At 46.4% G+C, this 9,298-nt stretch overlaps 1 non-coding gene across 1 annotated transcript; it reads left to right on the top strand.

Moving 5' to 3' along the window:
* The first annotated feature begins 1,407 nt into the window (after positions 1-1,407).
* On the top strand, positions 1,408-1,479 carry TRNAD-GUC (transfer RNA aspartic acid (anticodon GUC)). Its single transcript has one exon. It is a non-coding gene; the product is annotated as a tRNA-Asp (tRNA).
* Positions 1,480-9,298: the final 7,819 nt, after the last annotated feature.

Genomic DNA, 9,298 nt, shown 5'->3' on the forward strand with positions numbered 1-9,298 from the left:
TCTACAATGAGTTCTGCAACGTGATTTTGACAATTTGTTGGTAGACTTAACCGCAATCACGTGCCCGTTGCCTCCTCGATTCTGTTGGCTCTGTAGTCGCGGAAGGGTGAAAAAAAAAAAAGAAGAAAAAAGCAGAGGATGGTGGAAACTGCCACCATCCAGTTTCAAAGTGGACGCTCTTATATTCCAGCCAATCCATCTTTCCAGCCGTAAACTTAACAGTGTAGGTTGTGGCAGCTAATACTGACTCTAAGTCACTGCGCACGCACCATGCAGCGCATGCGCAATAGGGCGCATCATTGACGAAGCAGATTTAAGCGTTGTCGGTTACTTCCTGTGTCCAGTTTTCTAAGGCTTCGACTGACGAGTGTGCATTGATAAGCTGGTGCGTCAGGGCTGATCCATCTTTTGAGCTGATTATGGGAACTCGCTTCACTGTCGCAAATGGTGCAGAAGTAGGAATGTGTTAGACGCCACTGCCAAGATAGAATCAGGGTCTAGTTCACTATAAATCAGGGGGATAAAGCGCGGCGAGGATGTGCTACACTCGTGTAGTGCCATGATGGTACTCCTATTAATTATTGTTGCTTTACTGGCACAAAAGGCTCGAAAAAGTAGACTAATAAAGCATTAAAGGTCATAAAAAAATGTTTCCACATTTTATTTTCTTACAGTTGCAAAATTTAAGTGATATAAAAGCTGATAAAAGCGTACATACGATAGTTTCGTATCATTTCGTCTGCTGCATGCAGGATGGACTCAAGCTGTACCCGTATGCGAGGAGTACCATCATGACTGCGAACACAATTAGCAAAGGGGTGGAGGGGGTTTACATGGGAGTGCCGCCACCGCTTTCGCTCTAGTATTGGTTGTCTCTATGGGTACGATAGGCTTAAGATGAGCCGCGAAAAGTGCTTGAAGAAAACGAAGCACGCAAGCGCTGGGCAAAGAAACTGGATAACTTATTTCGAGACATAAGAACAATAAAACCGCAGCAGGCCCAGGACGGAGGGTGGAGACAACACAGGGCGGTCAATATAGTTTCAAGAAGTCAATATATGAATTTTACGGGCAGTAATTAGATGGTAAATGTCATCTCCACAGTGCAAGTATTGGTGCAAACCCACCTGACCTGCTGATGCTGCCTGCGGATCACCTTCAATTTGTATGGAAACAAGCGGCATGCGGTTATTTCCCATTATTGTTTTCCTAAAAAATATTTATAACTAGTTTAACCGCGGAACAAAAGTCAACAAGTAAAGCATCATTCAAGAAATCAGTTAACGCATAAAGCCATACCCGCGCTAGCTGTCGATAGGAGCGGTACGTATCTTTCTCTGTCAGAGGAATGCATGTGTGTTAAAAACATTTTGTTGCAATGAAAAATACATTGAGTCACCGTAGTTCTCCTCGTTAGTATAGTGGCCAGTATCCCCGCCTGTCACGCGGGAGACCGGGGTTCGATTCCCCGACGGGGAGCAGCTTTTTATTTTTTTTTTATTTTTTTTTTTTTGTGCTTCTGGTCAGTGATGCCTAGTAAGCATCACGATACAAGTGCTTTGGTTGCAGCATTCTTTTAAAGACTGAAATTATTGTAAGCGATCTGTCTGCGTGACTGGTTGTAGGCTACTCAGTGTATTGATCTTTACGGCCGATTTACGAGGGTGACAACTAAGACACGGCAGGCAAAAACAATAAAGCGATCGACATAAATGTTGATGTAGTTTTATTAAAGGCTGCGAAAGGCCGGCGTTCCGCCAAGGACGTCATTTGTAACCACATTCGATGTAAGTTTACACCATGTCTAGTCCTTACTTGAAATCTTCGCAAACGTACGCAGACGAAGTAATCATTTCCCAAGAAAAGAAAAAGAAACGTTCTCAAGAGCGTATTATTCGTATGTTGTCGAGTATCCGACGCCTAACGGAGCCTAAAACTATTTACCCTGCAGCTGAGCATGCAATCTGCTTGAGGTTTTGTGAGTCCTGGGCCGGCTTGCACGATAAAGTCCGAGCTAAGTCCAGACTGAAATGGTGTCTTTAGAAAGACCAAGCTTATTTAAGACGGCTCGTGTTCCGAACGTCGAACGCTTCGGGTTCATGTTCACCAGAGTGGCTTCCCAGAACGGCCTCAGCAACCACTTGGGGCATTTTTTCTCGTAACACACTCTTAAGCCGCAAAAAGCATTGGCACGTATTTTACACAACGCAAAATTGACGGAATGTGTACATCTTACAGCAGGGACAGTGCCAGCGCATCCCTGTATTTCCCTAATTTCTCTACTTAGACACCTGGCGTCCTTGCGTCTTAACCAAGACAGCACTAGAGTCGTAATCATGCAAGCGACTTATTCAAGTCAGGACTGAAGCCCAGTCTTGACTCCAGTCTTAAGCGGCCATGCTAGTAGCCTATTCTTTAGACTCCAGTTAAGTCTGGACTTAGCTAAGACAGTCTTAAGATATTTTTGTGCAAGCGGGCCCTGGTCTCACCACGACAATCAAAACCGACAGAACGTTGCTTTTATAGTTTCCGTTGTTCTCTAGGTAAAATATGTATTATCGATCTAATTGATCAGGTTTTTCAGCCGGCTCTACAATGCCGCGGGACTTTACTTCCTGAAAGCCGCCACGTGGAAAATGTTGAAGTGCCCCCCCCCCCCCCCTCCTAGCGTTTCCATGAATTCAGTAAGTCGAAAAAAAAAAAGAAGCTGCAGTGAAAATCCGCAGGTGCCAATGTGCGACCAACAGCTCGACTTCGGCGGACGCAGCGTTCGAGACTGAACCGGAGAGCCACAGGTGCTCGTAGCATTGAGCCAGGACAATTAACTAGTACCACAGGCGATGCCAGGGGACTCAAGCCACCTGTTATTGGCAGGTAACGATACACAAGGACGATGCAGTAAAGCAAAACAGGGCGCAATAACAAAATCGCTGTTATCGTCGTCATCCTAATAATCGTCACATCCTATACTCTCAAAGCTAAATCGTCAACAAACAGCAGCACTAACGAGGAGTACAATAACTATATCATCACTTCCATTACCATATATAACAATCGTTAACCAGACAGCAGCAACGGCGGTGACGACAGCCTGAAAACACGAGCTTTAGCTCGTGCATTCGGTGCGGTAAGAGGCTACACCTATACGCTTTCAAAGCAAATGATATTGTTCTGTGCATGCATACATTTATTTGCATTTATAACGCAAAATCATTTATCTGTTTTCTGTCCTTCCTTCGTCTATTCTACTGATTTGTCCAAATCCTCCTCTAGGCGCTGCTCGGGTGACAGCCGTGAGCAAGGCGCCCAGCAACTGCGGCCTTCTCTCCTACTGTCTGAAAACAGCACGGCCGTGGCTCAAGAAAAAACGTCTGTCTTAGATTCGTCTACTCACACTGAAAACATTAGCAACCGCGTGAGTAAGTCAGCGGTGGATAAGTACGCAGGAATTCGCGGCTCTGTGCCGACGTGGCGAATCTGCCCTTGAGCAAGCGAGGAAACCAGACGGTGACAGAGCGGCGCGATCTTCGTAAGTAGCGCGGCAGGAGCAGAATCACGCATTCCGCGGGGATGATCGTGTACATATAAACCGGTGACTGATCCAGAAAGGATTTAGGGCTGCGTCAATCTTGGCGTGTTGATTGGAGAGAGAGAGAGAGAGAGAGAGAGAGAGAGAGAGAGAGAGAGAGAGAGAGAGAGAGAGAGAGAGAGAGAGAGAGAGAGAGGAAGAAGAAGAAGAAGAAAGCTAAAAAGAAATACTAAATTCGAATGTGGGATGGAATCACATTCATCGTTATCAGCAGCAGCGGCATCTTCATCCTATATATCTATGCTAGTCGTCTGGGGCAGTTCTCGCTAAAAGTACGCCTTCATGCGCACGACGTGAACAACATCGGGTTTCTGCTGGCTGGAGAATAGCCGTCCGGAATCACTTCGTATGTGACGTCACTCAGCTGACGGAGCACTTTGTATGGGCCAAAGTACTGTTTCAGAAGTTTCTCAGATAGTCCACGACGTCGAATCAGAGTCCAGAGCCACACACTGTCGTCCGCTTCGAACGTCACTACACGGTGGCGGTGATTGTAACGCTGGGCGTCTCGGAATATATATATATATATGTGTGTGTGTGTGTGTGTGTGTGTGTGTGTGTGTGTGTGTGTGTGTGTGTGTGTGTGTGTGTGTGTGTGTGTGTGTGTGTGTGTGTGTGTGTGTGTGTGTGTGTGTGTGTGTGTGTGTGTGTGTGTGTGTGTGTGTGTGCGTGTGTGCGTGCGTGTGTGTGTGTGTGTGTGTGTGTGTGTGTGTGTGTGTGTGTGTGTGTGTGTGTGTGTGTGTGTGTGTGTGTGTGTGTGTGTGTGTGTGTGTGTGTGTGTGTGTGTGTGTGTGTGTGTGTGTGTGTGTGTGTGTGTGTGTGTGTGTGTGTGTGTGTGTGTGTGTGTGTGTGTGTGTGTGTGTGTGTGTGTGTGTGTGTGTGTGTGTGTGTGTGTGTGTGTGTGTGTGTGTGTGTGTGTGTGTGTGTGTGTGTGTGTGTGTGTTCATGTTAAAGTATGTTCATTGACAACGAGAAAACATTTGAGTCAGTAGAAACCTCATCAGCCATGCAGGCATTGCGACTGGAAAATATATATAGTGGCTGCACAGCAACCATAGTTTTGCATGAATAGAGTAATAAAATTACAACAAAGAAAGCTGTTAGGCAAGGAGACACGGTCTCTCCAATGCCATTTACAGCTTGCTTAGAAGTATTCAGAGCAATTGGATCAGGGCTCATAGAGAATATCTCAGTAATGTGCGATTCGCTGATGATATTGCCCTAAGTAACTCAGGGAACTAATTGAAATAAATCATTAATGACCTAAACAGCAAAAACCTAAAGATTAATATGCAGAAGGCAAAAGTGACATTCAACAGCCTGGAAAAGGAACAGAAGTTTAAAATAGGTAGCGAAGCACTGAAAGTGGTAGGTGAATATTTTTAGGTCAGGTTGTAACCGCAGATCCTGACCTCGAAAGGGAAATAACTATAGAGAATAAGATTGGGATGGAGATTATGACTAGATTATGACTGGCAGTTAAAGCTTCTGAAGTTTCCTCTTCCACTCAGAACATAAAGGTAAGGCGGCCAAGAAAGCCAAATAGGCGCGTCGAAGATTAATCGCAAAAGCGTTTGAGATGCGGCACCCGAATTGAGGGAATGCTTAAGCATTTTTTGTGGAAGAAAAAAGAGACACGGAAGAAGAATAGATTCCCGGTTTGTGACATCACACTATGTCGTAACACCCCATCGAAGTTTGGTACCACACGACTACCCTTGGACGTCGACATTACCCACGTGGCTATTTAGACGTCTGACTGAGCTAACTGGCGCTAATTAATTAATCACTCTACATGCACCAAATTCTTTCCCCGACGATATTTTCTCATTCTCTATCTAGTGCAGCCATTCGTTTTCTAATAACTCGTTCCGTTCAAACGTAACCTGACGGCAAACTTCTGGTGACACGACCTTGAAAACATACCCACTTAATGTTTATGCATTAAGAAAAGCACTAAATCCTGCCAAGGAAGGTCTGCAGACATCTTTATTGCTATCGCCATGTTAAACAACATGCAAGAAAATTGCATTCAAAAACGTTTTCCCTAAAAATGGCCAAAATCACTGTGGACAAATTAATGAGAGACACTTAAGCTCCGCCTTTAAGGGTAAGATGCGACAGCGTAGGGTACCAGACCACGCAAAGCCACGCTTTAAAGAAGCCGTATGTATACACGTGCCTGCGTGTCCTAGGGGTAACGTGAATGCAAAGGGTTCTGGCTGGTTGTGATGTCCCACATGAAAGGAGAGTGCCGAGTGGGCAGCTCTTGCTAAACACGCCAGGAAACCCTGTGTCCAATCAGTGCGCTTAATGTCTGCCCCCAGCCTGCCATCGCCATGTTCGTCATTTTTCGCGAGAAACGCCGACACCAGATTTTCTGGTCATCATCATCATCATCAGCCTGACTATACCCACTGCAGGGCGAAGGCCTCTCCCATATTTCTCCACTTAACCCGGTTCTGTGCTAGCTGCCTCCACTTGACCCCTGCGAACTTCTTAACCTCATCCGCCCACCTAACTTTCTGCCGCCCCCTGCTACGCTTTCCTTCCCTTGGAATCCAGTTTGTTACCCTGAGCGACCATCGGTTATCCTCTCTTCGCACTACATGTTCTGCCCATGCCCATTTCTTCTTCTTTATTTCCACTAGAATATCGGTAACTTGAGTTATTTCTCTGACCCACTCTGCACGCTTGCTATCTCTTATTATTACCCCTACCATTTTTCGTTCATAGCACTCTGGTCAATGGGGCCTTTAACGCGATCGTGTTTGAATTAATCTCGAGCTCTCCACTACACACAGATGCAGAAATTGGTGTGTAATGAAACTGTACTGAGTAGTAATACGAAGACACCGCTGTCAGAGATCGATCGGTCAACGTGTAATTGTATTAGTCCCTTCGCCTGCCGTAAGCAGCGACCATGTTAGTGATTCGTGATTTCTCGATCCGGGGCAGGCGCACACTACACCAGCCTCCACTAACAGCAAACCGATTTTGTTGCCCCCCCCCCCCCCCCCTCCATTCCTCCCTCCACCTTTTTTACATAGCATTTCAACCTAGAAGAGCCGAGCACCAGGCCGGGGGAAACCTTATACCCACCAGAAAACTGCTGGGTGCCCGACGGCACCAGGGATCTATAACCTACATTCCGAGTGCGAGGCGGATGCTCTACCACAATGCCACCGCTTCAGTTTTTGCTTGTTTGTAAATAAGATCTGCATGAATTCTATTTAAGCTTTTCAGTTCTTTCGCCTCAGGGACCCCTCACCCCTGGCAAATTCCTTCTGTAATGGGGTAACCTCTTATGCAAAGTTATGCTACATGGAACGCCTATGAGCGATACCGGCCTCCGGTTTGCATGGAAGGAAGACCATCACTTCTCAAACCTTCCTACTGCTCTCGTCCGGGACGAAACAGGACGAAAGGGGTACGAAATGCAGATTTCGTCACATTTTGAAGTAGACTTTCCATACCTAAAAAGGTGCGGCTCTTGGTGTTGGACTGCCAGAAAGAGACAGAGAGAATCAATTTTTATTGATAGCAATAAACAGTCTCATGAGGTGCACGGGGTGAGTTATTCAGTGTGCAGTAAACAGCGTTATTTGTCGCTAGCCCGAGTCCACACAAGCGTTTTGCAGCAGAAATGAATGTCAAAAGTTCGGTCTCCGACTTCCATAACCAGGCAACCGCATTTCCAAGGAAACAATGTCCCCCCCCCCCCTCTTTCATAAAAAAAGAAAAAAGAAAAGTGTGTGTGTGTGTGTGGGGGGGGGGGGGGGGGGGGCGTTCGCACACTGTCCTTTCTTTTTCTCTTCCTGTCTGAAAACTGATGCTCGTGTCCGTGCTGTTGTTTGCCGGTGATTGTGTCATAGTGCTTCCCCTGCCCTTTCTTCGTGTTACGTGTGCCGCTTCCCCCGAAACGCCCCGGGTGACCTAAAATCAGGCACCTGAAACACGCGACCTGCAGCCGACCGCGCCAAGCGTGCACACGCGATCCGCATCGACCTCTTCTTCCACACGGTCCAGGTATTTTCTCGCTTTCGTGGTTCTCTTAGCGTAGCAACATGTTCCTGTAGCTGCAGGCATGGTGCTAAGATTTGCGAAGCGAGATGCTAGTCTAGCAGAAGTCAAAATAATAGGCATTGCTCAATAAATGGAATGCACAGTAACTGCCTCAGTGCGAATCAGTGAATACATAGAAGAGGGAATGCATATGAGAGACTATATTAGAGTTGAATAACACGATCTGCCGAGCTAGTTGGTTGCAATCTAAATTCACCAACAGCGCGAACACAATCTGCATTGTCTATCAGCATTGCTTGCAATTCTGTTCGCCCTGCTGATACATATGGACTATAGTGCAGGACGACCCGAGAATTCATTACCTCGTTCTGGCAGTTCACGGCCACCGCCGCACACGGCGGTCTTCACATTCAGGTCTTACAGCCCCAGTTCGAGTGTGGGCAATCCATAATGTGCTGTAGGTCAATTATAAGCAAACCGAAAACTCGGTAAACTGTGTTTTAGACTGTTTCAAAATAAAAAAAAAAATGAGCTCTTCATCGGAAAGGAAGTGAAGTGGAAATTACTGCGTGCACTAATTTGACAACGCTACGAACAGCGACTTCACGGGGAAACGAAGTGTGGCCGATGTCCTCCTGAAGTTAGCCCCAAAAGAAATAATGGTTAATCGCGCTTTGGCGGACCAATCGCAGTGGCGCAATGGTACAGCCTCTTCCACCCACCTCTAGTGTCCCTATTTCATGCATAATCAGAAGGACTTCACTGCGTACTTTTGGTCTTAGAGCAATATGATCCGGTCTGTAACATAATCGACTCCTGTCCTACCGTTTAGGACAGTCCTCAGCTAACCACAATTAACCTTCTTGTACCTTTTTTCTCTCTTCAAGGCAAATTAAAGCAGTATTAATATGCGTTCATTACACCAAGTGTCTGTTAAACCTAGCTTTATTTACATGCAATTAGGCACTTGCTTAGTCTTCCCTCTTATTTTCAGTTTTGTTGCAGGATATTCAACACGAGGTGACAAGAAGTAAATATTTGGACATTATGAAAGCGCCCTGATGACATAGCGTACTGCCGATCAGATTCATTGTTAAGAGAATGCTTTCGTGCGTATATAAGCAATGTTATTCGAGTGACGACCTAAATAAACAATGAAGATTATGTCTACTCCCCTTTATCCCCATCCATGGCCATGAGCCTTCCCATTCAATAAAGGACATTCAATCAATCAATCAATCTTCGCCGCTTTTGACTTTGGTAGGTATGTAGGTTTTATTGCGACTGTTACTGCTACTACCACTACCAATTCATGCCACTGCTACTGTCTTCCTTGAAGCGCAAGCTGTTGTTGTTGTTGTGGCTGTAGGAAGAAGGAAAAGAAAATGCACGGGCCTGCTACTGGCTCTGTAGCTGAGCCACCTCCGCTGCCTCGTACAGACAGAAGAGAAAATAGAAAAGAAAGAAAAGGAAGAGGGAAAGAAAGACGCGCGCCGGAACAACAGCCGTCGTCCACCACCGAAGCAGTGGCGGGTGCAATGACGGCCTATAGCAGATAAAATTCGGTAGCTGGCTAGCCACCGCCGCCGCAAGTGGTGTTGACCTACCGTCCCAGCCCCGTAGGGCCAGGAACTGCCACCCCTTAGTTCCTGGACCTACGGGGCTGGGACTGGACCTACGGGG

This window comes from Amblyomma maculatum, chromosome 9, assembly GCF_055883805.1.
Source record: "Amblyomma maculatum isolate TAMU_Amacu chromosome 9, ASM5588380v1, whole genome shotgun sequence".
Taxonomy (NCBI): Eukaryota; Metazoa; Arthropoda; class Arachnida; order Ixodida; family Ixodidae; genus Amblyomma; species Amblyomma maculatum.